The sequence below is a fragment of the Passer domesticus genome, chromosome 2 (assembly GCF_036417665.1).
Source record: "Passer domesticus isolate bPasDom1 chromosome 2, bPasDom1.hap1, whole genome shotgun sequence".
NCBI classification, from domain to species: Eukaryota; Metazoa; Chordata; class Aves; order Passeriformes; family Passeridae; genus Passer; species Passer domesticus.
In genome coordinates this window covers 85,914,641-85,927,062 of record NC_087475.1, presented here as the reverse complement: position 1 = coordinate 85,927,062, position 12,422 = coordinate 85,914,641, and the positions used below count along the sequence as shown (strand labels likewise).

At 37.6% G+C, this 12,422-nt stretch overlaps 1 protein-coding gene across 24 annotated transcripts in view; it reads right to left on the bottom strand.

The window, feature by feature from the left end:
- Nucleotides 1-12,422, bottom strand: part of TENM4 (teneurin transmembrane protein 4) — a 1,559,611-nt gene that overhangs the window by 497,236 nt on the left and 1,049,953 nt on the right. For 20 of the 24 annotated variants that reach the window (XM_064409696.1, XM_064409697.1, XM_064409702.1 and 17 more), the window contains one exon: nucleotides 8,759-8,901. The exons of the other annotated variants lie outside the window; for them this stretch is intronic. The gene's annotated coding sequence lies outside the window, so the exon portion shown is untranslated. The remainder of the gene's footprint in view (nucleotides 1-8,758; nucleotides 8,902-12,422) is intronic. 24 annotated transcript variants of the gene reach the window in all.

The window sequence follows — 12,422 nt, the reverse complement described above, 5'->3', positions numbered from 1 at the left end:
CTACCCATCAGCAGCACTAAGGCATGAAGCTTGATGAAATAAAACCAAACCTGGTGATAGGCCTGGCCAGGCAGTGGTTTCATACAATTAAATAATTACTCAGATTCAGATTTATCACGGTTTGCAACCAGTCAAATCCAAATGCCACTTTGTCATTTGCACAGTTGTGCAATACTCTCCTTAACACCAAACACCAGCAGAACAGGCGTGCGGCTGTATGTACTTCCACGGCAAAATATATGTTGCCTTGCTAAAAGTATATTAGTCTCTCTCTAGAGAACACCATGTTCCAATGTTGCCTAAATATTCATCCATTCATCCTGAGTTCTAAAAGAACTTTTTTTTTTTTTTTTTTTTTTTTTTTTTTTTTTTGGTTTTGGCAAAACAATTACACAGCTGTGGTTTTAAATTATTATAAAATGGATCTGGAACTAAAGCTCCCTGATGAGATTACAAAACTGTGTCATACCGTCATTGCCTTCTTTCCTGCACTGTGCAGAACCACTAGTCCAGGCTTTAAAAAGCCAAGACCATACTTCTTTACCTACATGCCTTGGTCATTTTTGAGGGCAGCTAGTTATCTGTATGGCTATAGTGTTGTAGGACTCAGTTTTCAATTAAATTCATTTATGAGTTTATGAGTGTCAGGATTCTCTGCATCTTATTTCCTTTACAACAGGGGAAGAACAGCAGCAATGGCATAAGGCATACTTATGCTGGTAACCAATTATTCCCACTGGGAAGAGATGTATGTCTTCACTTACAGTTGTACGATGGAAGAATCACACCTATGAAGGGCAGAGAACCCTCAGTTAAAACGTACTAACCATGGTCTCACCTAGATTATTCAAAGTCAAGCTATGAAAGAATGCTCTATTTATTTTATTTAATTGTTTATTTAGATTTTATTTATTTATTATAATTTATTATTATTTTTATTTTTTAATATTTTCAGATAAAGTCTGCAAATTAGCAGAAATTGGCAGGGTCACTGTGAATACACAGTGAACACACACTTAATTCCATGTTGGTATTGAAAAGTTGAACATATGAGTGACTAATGGAGGAAAAGAAAGGTGTTCTAGTTTTCACTCTAAAACCAAATAGTATTTTCTAAATTTTTTGTTGCAACGTTTGACTAAAGCCAGATTTCTTGTCTTGAAAATTTCTGCCTTCAAGCATCTCCAGCAAAACAGAGCTGATGATGCCCAGTTAACTGTCCTTGCTGATACCTAAACCTGATGACATTTTTAAGTCTTTCTGTGTTCTTTATTTATGTATTTAAAGACCTTCTGAAAGCTTCAAATTTATTCATGTCTCCACTCATGAACAAAGATAAGAGAGAACACAAATCTCAGAACTTAAGAACCTTCTAGCAAAATATCTGTCCATGTTCTGTTACACAACTCTACACTTCAGTAGGAACATCCAGGCTTTATGCGTGCTGAACCCATCCGTCAGTCTGGCTCCCTGTACACCAATACCCCAGCAAATAGTGTGCCATATATCACCACCAGATCCTGAAGAAAGACACCTGTTCAATATCAATGTACAATCTCCTGAGTAAAAAAAACACATTCAGGGAGTTATTATTACTTCACAAATGTTGTTTATTAATCTGGTGGGCTATAATGTTTGAATTTAAAATGAATCCTTCTACCATAGAAAATGCTGTCATCAAAGATACTGTTGCATAGGTTGTAAAGAAAATTGTTTCACTGCACATAATAATTCTTCTGCTAAAGATGCTCAGCAATCCTTTGACCTAAACATACTTTCACCTATTGTTACCTGCATGGGGTACTTAAGCTGTATCTGTATGAACTCCTGTTTAGGTTGTGTACTAATGGTTTGAAAGAGCAGCTAAAGCCAGGTGTGAAGCAGTGTGAGGTTGACTGAGTATGATAAACTATCACAGAACATGATAAAGAATCCTAGAATGATACAGGCCAGTGAAGGACTTTAATGACCATCTAGTTCCAGCACACCTTCCAAGAGCAGGAATACATTACACTATACCAGGTTGTTCTAAGTGCTGCCCAACATGAAAACTTCCTGGCTTTGAAAACTTCCAGAGATGGGGAATGAAATATGAGAGGTCCTAGATAAATGCAGTACAACCGATTACAGGAACACTAGCAAATGTAAAATAACTTAATATTTCACACCATAGTGAAATGGAAATAAATGACAAAGTCAGTAGGAAATATTACTACAGACTTTTATACAAGTCCTGAACTTGATGTTTGAAAAGTACTGGGCATATAACTAAGACACTAAAATTTTCACCTAAAATACTGGGAACTGCTAGAAATATCATCACTATTTAATGGAAAGGGAACATCAAAACCATCAAATGTTCAAATGTTAAGTATATCCTTATTTTGAGTCTGATTTATTGTAGAGAAAAGGCAAATTAATTTTATGATAACTTTAGAGCTTGCAGTACCTGGCATCTATTTTTAAAACTTATTAATATAGGGTAAATATGATTTTAAAAAGTGTCCTCTCAATATACTCCAGAATCTTTTTTGCATATGCTTTTTGAAGCTTTTCTCACTTTCTTGCCCTTTGCACCTATTAATATAGACCTTGCAATTTATCTATCTTTATCAGCAGAAAAACTGAAGGATTGAAAGAGAAGAGTTCCACAATATCCTAGTTATGATACCAGCTTGTGATTTGTTTGTGCCCTTCCAGACAGATGTCAATTAAAAAAAAAACGGGAAGCGGTGGGGGGGAGGGGGAAGAAACCACAATAGTACAGGATTGACTGACAAGTGCTATCATACAAGATTTCCCTCAAATATTTTATGAAAAGGACATTGGATTTCATTAAATTCTGTTTTTAAAAGCCATCTCTACGGAAAAGAAGTTGTTCAGAGGAATTAATTGTTTCTGTCCTGTGGATCACGTACCAAATTCAGAGTTCACCTTCTTGTGGAAGAAGCCCTCATTCCACCTGCCCTATCTGCAACAGAAAGATAAGAAGCAGGTGAAAAGGTCTTGCATCCTTATTATATGCAAAGGATAAAGGTATTTTTACAGGGCTGGGTGCATTTTTAAGAACCAACTTAAAATACATAATTGCTGTACCTGCTGATACACTGAGGACTGTGCTATCTAGCCAAACAGGTGTTGAAAAAAAATACTCAGAAAACTGTTTTCAAGATCTACTTTACAAGCTTCACAGTAAATCTTCTCCCTGTGAAAACCTCCTTAACTATGCCAAAATCATGAAACTTCAAATGTCTCTTATCAGCTGAAGGCCACCCAAGTGCAGTGGAAGTTGACATAGCAGAAGATCGTGGCTCAGACAATCCTCTGCTTCACACACCCTTCACTCCATATTTGTGTCTGTTTTACTAAAATATGTTGAATTAGGACTCATGCAGCAGGGTGCGAAGTTGGAGAGGCAGGAGAACACCTTTCAAGGAGTATCTCAGACAGAGCAGCTGGAGCCACTGAATATGGCACAGATCAGAGTCAGGGAAGACAATACAGTGGGCAAGAGAAGAGCAGTTTGACTACCTAGATCCAATGTCAGGAAAACGTGAGAAGAATACCCAATTTAGGAATCTTACTGTTGTGAGGGTTGAAGAGCTTGAAATTGCTATTCTGGCTCAATGCAGAGTTACTGTGAGAACAGCATAGATATAATGGATGCTACAGAGCCTTCTTTGCAAATCTCAGTCCTGATACACATACTGGTGATTTTCTGCCTACAGTCCTGCCTTCTTTTAGTGCAGAAAGAAGGAGACAAGCAGAAAAACATGCTTCCCCCACTCATGTCACAGGTAGGAAAAAGAAGAAAGGATAAAAGGATGGAACTGAGTGGAGATGAGAAAGCTGGAAGCAGACGGTAGGAGAATTCCAGAGTAAGTGTTGTCTGTGTTGTCTGTATGACCTGCCTGTTGGCTGACTGTCTTTCTTGATGTTGAAGCAAATCACAGTGGTTTTGGGAGGAAAATTTAAAAATGGGAGAAGCCATTTGGTCCGTATCTCGACTCTTCAGGCAGTTTGGATTTGTCTACTGTGTCTATCATATTGCTGTTATGAACAGCCTCAGTTGTGGACCCAGAAGGATTAACATCCTCCTTAACAGGAATATTCTGAAGTGACTGATAACAGCTCCCTTCATTGTTCATGTACAGCAAGTGCAATGATATGACACATGAAGAGAACCTGTAAGGATGGGAAAGTATCCAGTTAAGAATCTCATCCCACTACTTTACATGAGTATATCTAGTGCAGAAAAGACTAGTGCTAAATCCCCACTACAAAAGTGATAACTTGGAGAAATGGAACATCAGCTAATGCTTAGCTGAAGCTAAATATGAGCACCAGCAAATTTATCTGACCTCTTCTCACACTGTTTCAAAGGGCTGTCAGAGAAGGTGGCCTTGTCCTTCTAAACTCTTGGGATAAACAGAAAAACACCCTACACCACTAAGACACACAAAGCTACAGAGATGCCTTTGGATGAGGAAAAAATTAGCTTTCCGGATTTTAATTTGAACTTTCCTCTTTGATGGCCTTCCTTCCTAGAATCACAAAATAATTCAAGTTTGACCAGCATTTCTGGAGACCTTCCAAGCAGGTCTAGATATATCAGGTAGTTCAAGAACTTGTCCCACTCTTTGAAAGTCACCATGTGCAGACATTACCCAACTTTCCTGGTCAACCTGTTCAAATATCTGATTACCTTTATGTGGAAAATCTTAAAAAAAATTGTTAGCCATTTTTCCTTTTTTAACCACTTTGCACCTATCATAGAATGTTTTTTTCTCACAGACTGAAGTCACTGATAGTGACTTCAAACCTGAAGCTAGCACATTTTCAGTATTTAAATTACTTTAAAATATTCAATTTATAAAGCTGTTTTTGGTTTCTAGGGGAGCTATGTGCCTCACTTCACGTACTGTAGTTCTTCCAACAGGTTTGTGTCTGAGGTAAAAATTACTGTGCATATCAGCAAATATGCTGTCTTTTTTCACAGCTCTAAATACAAAATCAAATTTATCTGCCAGTTTGCTGGCATTCTCTGTCTTTCCCAAATCCTGATAAATTATCATGCAGCAATGCCAACCATTCATTATGGAAATGATCCATATCTAATGAAAGAGGCACTGTACTTCTGTATTCCAGGATACTGGAAATTCATTTGCATAGTGGAGGCTTCAAGGGTGTGAGTATATAATCTATTCACAAACTGGGCCCATTTTCTGGAAAGAATACGCCATTAACATAAAAAAATATCTGTAATAGAACTATGCATGTGCTAAGGGGTATTTTTATTCTAATGTCAGCCAATCTTATTAATTTCATTATATAAATGTGTGGCATAGACTGATATTATCTATCAAACCCTTGCAAATCCAGAGTAGTTGTAAACTTACCACAGCTCAGCCCTGTGTTCTCCACACTAGGCCACACCACCATATTTAATTTTCGACTGCTGAGCAGGACCCAAAACTGCAATGTGATCACAAAGAGAACAAACCATGTGGGGCACAGTGTGTGAAATAAGGGCATGGTCAGGTGACTATTTCAGGTCATCTTCTGTGTCCCCTTTGTCCCTTTTGCATAACAATAGAGATGAACCCTGACACTGAGCAACAAGTGCTTTATTTTGTAGTGTGTTAGTCTGCAGTCTGGGTAGCTTGAAAGACTGTCAGAAGTGTCAGAAAAAAAAGTCAATTTCTTAGCAGAAACTAATAAAAACCATGCTAACTAATTTGACCATCCCTTAATACGAGGAATCACAACCCCTCCCGTAAACTGGCTCAGGGAAGATATTCCTACCTAGACATAGTCTAGCTTCTCACCAAAACTCAGCTAGGTCAAGAGGTGCTTTGAGAAACAACAAAACCAAAAATTATCAAGTACTGCATGCTTCTTGTCTCCATGAACCCCCTAACTTGTAGTAACAGGTCTTTGAACCTCAGGGTCTTTGAGGACATGGCACAAGCAAAGCAATAGCCTTGATTCTGTAGATGCCTTACAGTGGTTCCCTGTGTGTTTATTGTGGAAGCCCCACATGCACAGTGTGCAGCCAAAGATTATTTTTCTTCCAAAGGCCAAACTTGCATGGAATTCTGTTAATTACATGCACTGTGGAAATGTCAGCCTTTACTCCTCTGTATATACAGCATCCTTTGTCCTTCACATAATGATTTTGAAGTGCTTTGCAAATATCACTTGATAGAATAATAAGGTATTATTATTTTATGTCTCCTGCTGTCCCAGGGGCATTGACCTTGCTTCCCCAATACAGAGGTCTGTCTGCCAGGCTAATCACACTGATATCTGAGTACCTCAGGAGATCCTTATGTGGCAACATTTCTACAGGAACTCTAAACTGGCCAGACATACTGATAAGATCCATGGATTACTCCTGTGCATTTCTGCAAGGTTATAAACCAATTCCAATTTCAAATGTAAATCCCCTTCCTGGTGACATGTGGAGAGATGCATTGTACAAATAACTCAAATTGTCCCCAGCTGTCAGGGTTCCCTATACAGGTAGCAATGGATGCGATTTCCAAGCAGATAGAACCACAGGGAACTAAGATGAATGAATCCCCCATTCACTCTTTTTCAGCAGATATGTAGTACTGATAAATGTCCTTGAACTACTGAGTTACTATGGGAATAACCTTTCATTTATGTCCTTCACTTTCATTTGCCAGGACAATGCATTTATGCTGTATATTTTAGCCATGGACAACCAGATATTAGCTCACCTTTCCATAAGTTGTTTATTTCCCCTTGATTTGATGTTGTATAGGCATATCCATAAATATCCATGCACACAGCAGGGTATATGCAATACATTTGACAAGGCATGGCTACCCCTAGCACAATACTACTTTTTAATAAAATTTTGGCTGGTTTCCATAGTTGTCAAAAAGTCTAGGTTAGGTTGATAGGTCTCTTAAAATGTACAATTTCTGGCAATCAAGTTTTTATTCTTCCTTTAAGAAAGTCCTGATACTTATGAGGAGGGCATTTTCTTTCAGGAATGAGATATTTTAATAGTTTCTGAACAAATTATGATACAAAAGCTCCTATCTAGAGTTAAGCAGATACTTCATGGCAGCATCAGCATCTTTTACATATCTGCACAGCTGCAAAAATGTCCAACAGTCTCATTTTTCCACTCAGAAGTTTTTATTTATTTTAATTTTTGAAACAAAATGCCAGAGCTCTACTATTGCCTCACCACTTTTTATTTGTCTTGAAAAGCCTTGTTTTCTCCCTCTGGTGCCGTGAAGATGCCTAGGCTATAGTTCCTTTTATTGCAATAACTCTGTGAACCTCCACGTGAAGAAGGGCTTTGATATAATGCCACTGTTGTTACACCAATTTCTACCAAACCAATTAGCTACAGTCAGAAATCAAAATATTCTCTAAAATACACTTATTTTAATTCAGACCTATCAAGAACAATCTGTCTGTCACTGGTACAATGTGTATGTTTAAAACCTTGTCCAAAGCTGCAAAAATTCAGAGTAGTCTCATTACTATATAAACACAATAATCTGAAATATGTTTTATAACCTGGGCCGGGGGAAGAAAACATATATAAGCTTATGTCTATTGATTAAAACCAAAGGAGAATCAGTACATTCTTGAGACATAAAGCTGTACTTTGAGCCCTATCTGAGTAAAAATATTCTCCTGTGATAAATTTCAAAACCAGGAATATCATAGGACTCAGCCTTGTCCTTACATGTCCATTACAGATCTTGTTGACTGGTTTCTGCACTTTAAAAGTACAGTGTTCCCAGCTTCAAGATGTAGAAATAAACTCAATTGTGTTTCTAAATCTTTATGGCTCACTGAAGTCTTGGCATGGGAACATTTCAAATTTCTTTTGTTCTCTCTGAAATACTTTGGGATGGACATTCATTTGTAAAACTGAGGTACAGCACTCTGTGGCTGACAAGTTCTACAGTTGTTGCACACAAACATTTTTTATGGGAGATAAGAGAGATCTAAAAGGCATCTTATGCAACATCATTAGATGAATCAGAAATAGCATATCCATGTGATATTTTGGTTGCACTAATTCCACAAAAGTGTTGGTGAGAGTCAAGATAAAGTTGTACATCAATATAGAATTTATTTGGCGGGAAAAAAAAGAAGTTTTATCTTTATTTGAAGTGGGAGTGTGCAGGAGTAAATAGCTCCTGCAATAGAGTGTTGGTAAATATTTGGTGGGTTGGAAATGCAGGTAAAACACAGGCAATGGAGGTTCTCTGGTAAGGAATAAATTATGCTAAGTAGCATATGAGCTGACATGAAATTATATTTAGGTTATTTCTGATACTTCAAATGAACTTCCAGACCAGCATATTAACATTGACATTATCATTTATTCAAGCTTCAGGAACCTGGGATCATTTCTCATCTTGATTCAATCACTTTGGTTAAACTTCTTGTTAACAACACAGGAAAAAAATGGATTTTCCAAGTGATCGCTATTTATTAGACAATAAATTTAAAATGATACCACAAATATAATTTCATGGTTTTTGCTCTTTCCATTTCTTTAAAAAAAAACAAGCATGGAGACAAATAACAGGGCTTAAAATATCATGAGGACAATCTTGATTTATCTACTTCAATACAAACACATATCAAAAGAAAATTATAAATGTCTAAATACCACACCCATGATAGATTAAGAGTTTTACTTCTTTGACTCATCTTTACAAATAAATCTAAAAAAACCCAATGATAGTGTACTTACATATTTCAGATCCTCATCTGTCTAAGAATAGAAAACACTGAAGTCATGTGTCAGAATAACTCGAGTGGTCTCTTCTCAATTCCCTTTTTGTGATCACCATCCGCAAAAATCAGTGCGCCACTGCAGTGGTCCAGCCATCCTCACTACAGAAAAGGAGCCAGGTGTTGAGCGTCAGACAAGACTGGCATGGATTTGTTAAGGTTGTTTGCATGGCAGCTGTCAGCATTCTAAGATCCAGATTCCCTCTATCTGCCAGAATGCTTCCATCAGAAGCCAGGCTATCACATCAGACAGTAATTGGTACCTGTGTTTAATGTCTGTATTGATATGGGTAAATGGGTATCTACCTCCATATCTACAGGCCAGCCATTTCCAGCTGCCTTTCCTTAGGAATAGTTATAACATGTTCCAGGCTTGCACCTGCCCAAGATATGCACACCATACCACTATCCATTGGTGGCATCACACATTAGATATGGTCTCAAAGGATGGATAAGGAATATATCAAATATGAGGTGCTTCAAGCTGAATGGAATGAAATTGGACCTAAAGTAGCATGCACACATGTTTAAGCATGGAGAAAGAGGCAGGATGTTTTTTATGGGACAAACTTTCTAACTGCATTTTTTTCTTCCTTTTCTGCCTATATTTTATGCTTAATGCTGGTAATAAAGCATATTTCATTATTTTAGAATATCACTGAAATACTGTAGGTTTTTGCAGTTTACATTACTTTTTTGGAAGAAATTTAGGAGAGACACTATGTCTGACACCTGGATGAGTCCACCTGTTTCAACATACATTATCAAAATTACCATCACAGTCCCTCACTGCATATTGCTCAGACACTTTCACTCAGTAATGTCCTGGGCACTTTTTTTAGCAGCTCTATATTTAATGGGGACTTGAAGACAACTCTCAGTTTTAGAGGTACTTGAATCTATATTTTCCATGAGACACACTAGGTAATGTCACTCTGTTTAGTGACAGCATTCACTAATACAATGCGTGGCACAGCAGAGAAAATGAGCCAGTATATGATCTTGCTAAGGGCCAACAGTTTTTCATAGGTCACAATTAGCATGCCTCTCAGTGTTATCAAAAAAATAACTTGAAAAGTTGTGACTGCAGATGCAAGATGCCGCCCAGCTCAGCTGTCCACATAAAACTGTCCAGTGCAACTAGAGATACCCTAGTTTTTCTGATTGTCCTTCAGCTGCTGTCCAGAAAGGCACTGGTTTCTTGCAAATCCTGCATCTTCTCTGCCAGTCTCTTAAATAAGCTTGGGCATCTAAAATGGCTTGGGGCATCTCAAATGTCTCTAAGTTTACTGTAAAACTAAACTTTGCACTGAATCACAAGTTATGCATTGACTACAGGACTCTGTGATCCCCCATCTCACTATTGCTACTCCCCATATGCAAGCCCAGCACATCACCCCATTCCACAAGTACTTTCAGGAAATTACTTATTTAACAAGACACCAAAAATTTTGTGTTGTATGCTACTTATGCACATGTATGCTACTTATGCATGCTATATTAGAGCTCATATTTTTCATTCTTTAATTAATATTGCCTTTTTGTAAAAATTAAAGCAGTGGGATTCCAGAAAGCCATTATGTTTTGTTTGTTAGGAATAAATGTATTCCAGTAGAGATAATGCTCGAAAATGTTGATCATGTTACAAGTTGGCCCACCTACTGTCACTTCAGGAAACAGAGGTTTAAATATAAAACTACTATTTTTAACTGAGTTAATGTTGGAACTGAAGGAGGAGACATTCAAGCTGGGGTAAACAGTAGCCTGGCTGATGTAAGTAGCAGTATATTGATTTGCAGCAATGAAGCAACTATCAGAAACAGTAAAGCTTTTCTCCACCAAGAGCTTGACAAATGTATTTATAATATTATTTTGATAAGGAAAAATCACAGCAGAAAGTTGAGATTATTCAAAGGTATCTCAGAAGTCCTGAAAAACTTTAATAAGAAAACAAATGGAAATATACAGCACATGTCCTAGCCCAGTACATGCTTCAAATCCCTGAGCTAAAATATGCACATTATATGGATTTTGTTTACAATAAGCAGTATATTCCAGACATAATTAAAATAAAGAAAATTGTTATTGGATACCTCTGGATGATAAAAAAGATCCAAACAACCCTCCACCAAACCTCTGAGGTATTAAATAAAAGCAGGTTTTATACTATAAGCATTCATTTATGTTTTCTTCTTGAAGCTATAGTTCCTAAAGTACTGTATGTTAGATTATTATTAAAAATAAGAGCATGACCATCTGATTTTATTACTAAACTGGAAATAGGAAAAATAAAAAATACTTAAAACTCACATTTTTCATACCTTAGTTTACCTTGACTTATTAAATATTCTAATTTATCTAATACTCTATTTATTAAACATTCTAATGGGCATTCTTTCTGGGTGTCCACTTAATAGAACTTGGCCTTTGTAATACAATATAAACAAAATTTTAAAGTCTAAGAAGTTTAACCCAATAGGAACCTTACTTCTCGAAAAATCCAATGAAAGCAGCCAAAGCTGTGTTTTCTTTTTAAATTACTTTCTCTCTCTTTAGCTGAGGTGTTTAAAGACTCCATAATGAAGCACAGCACAGAGTACAGCACAGGAGGACTGAGACTATGGGCTTTAGGGAGATTAATGGCTGCAGAGCGGTTCGCTTTTTGTTACATTAACCTGCCCAGAAAAGCAATTCCCTCCACAGCCCCATACCCAATCCCCATAAGTGGAGACATATGGCAGTTCTGTGATACAGAGAACCCACTGTGGTAGTTTTATTGATACTGAGACTGCTTCTTAGCCAGTATAAGTCTTCTCCACTCAGCTATGAATTGATCCCATTGACTCTCGGCAAAAGCAGAACAGTCATAAAGGTTAATGCTGCCCTTGCAGTCAGATTCCTTCTCTGAATTGCCCTGTGAAGGTGCCTCTCTCCACTGATTCCAGGGAGACTGGCAGATTAAATTTAGACTGAGCTAACTCTTGTGCCTCTGCTGCTTTGGTGGGATCAGTCTGTAAAGACATGCTTTTCTCTTTGTCTGTGATTCTTGGATGTAAGTCTTTTGATAGAAAGCCATCAGAAGTAGCAAAGAAAGTGGTGCAAGTTGTGCATGGCCATCACTGTTTTCTTAACTGGAGAAATGTCAAATGAGCAGAGCCTCTTTCTCCCCTTCTCCCTCCCTTCCTCCTTCCCTCTCTCCCTCTATCTTCTGCTTATCCATTATCTATCTGAGCACAGTAATAATAAAACATTTGTAAACCCATATCCCAACATTTCTATGTTGAACTAACATGAATACTTGGAATTGGAGAGCTGTGGTGCATTTTGGAAGGACCTTGCAAAAGGGGTTTTCAGCTCAGATTCTTGGCTAAAGGACAAAAGGTTTGGCGAAGTGGCACAACATTGCACACACATAGACACACAGAGACAATTTCATATTTTCTGCTTCCCTCCTCAGATTTCTCTCTTTGAGCCATCAGCTTTTCTACTAACCTTGAAACTGCAAGGAATTTCATTCTGTGGCTTGTGTTTCCTCCAAAGCAGAATTGCAGGACCTCAGTTCCTCCCTAGAAATTATGTCTCCTGGAGTCATTATTCCCTCTTGGCCTCAAACCACTTCCTGT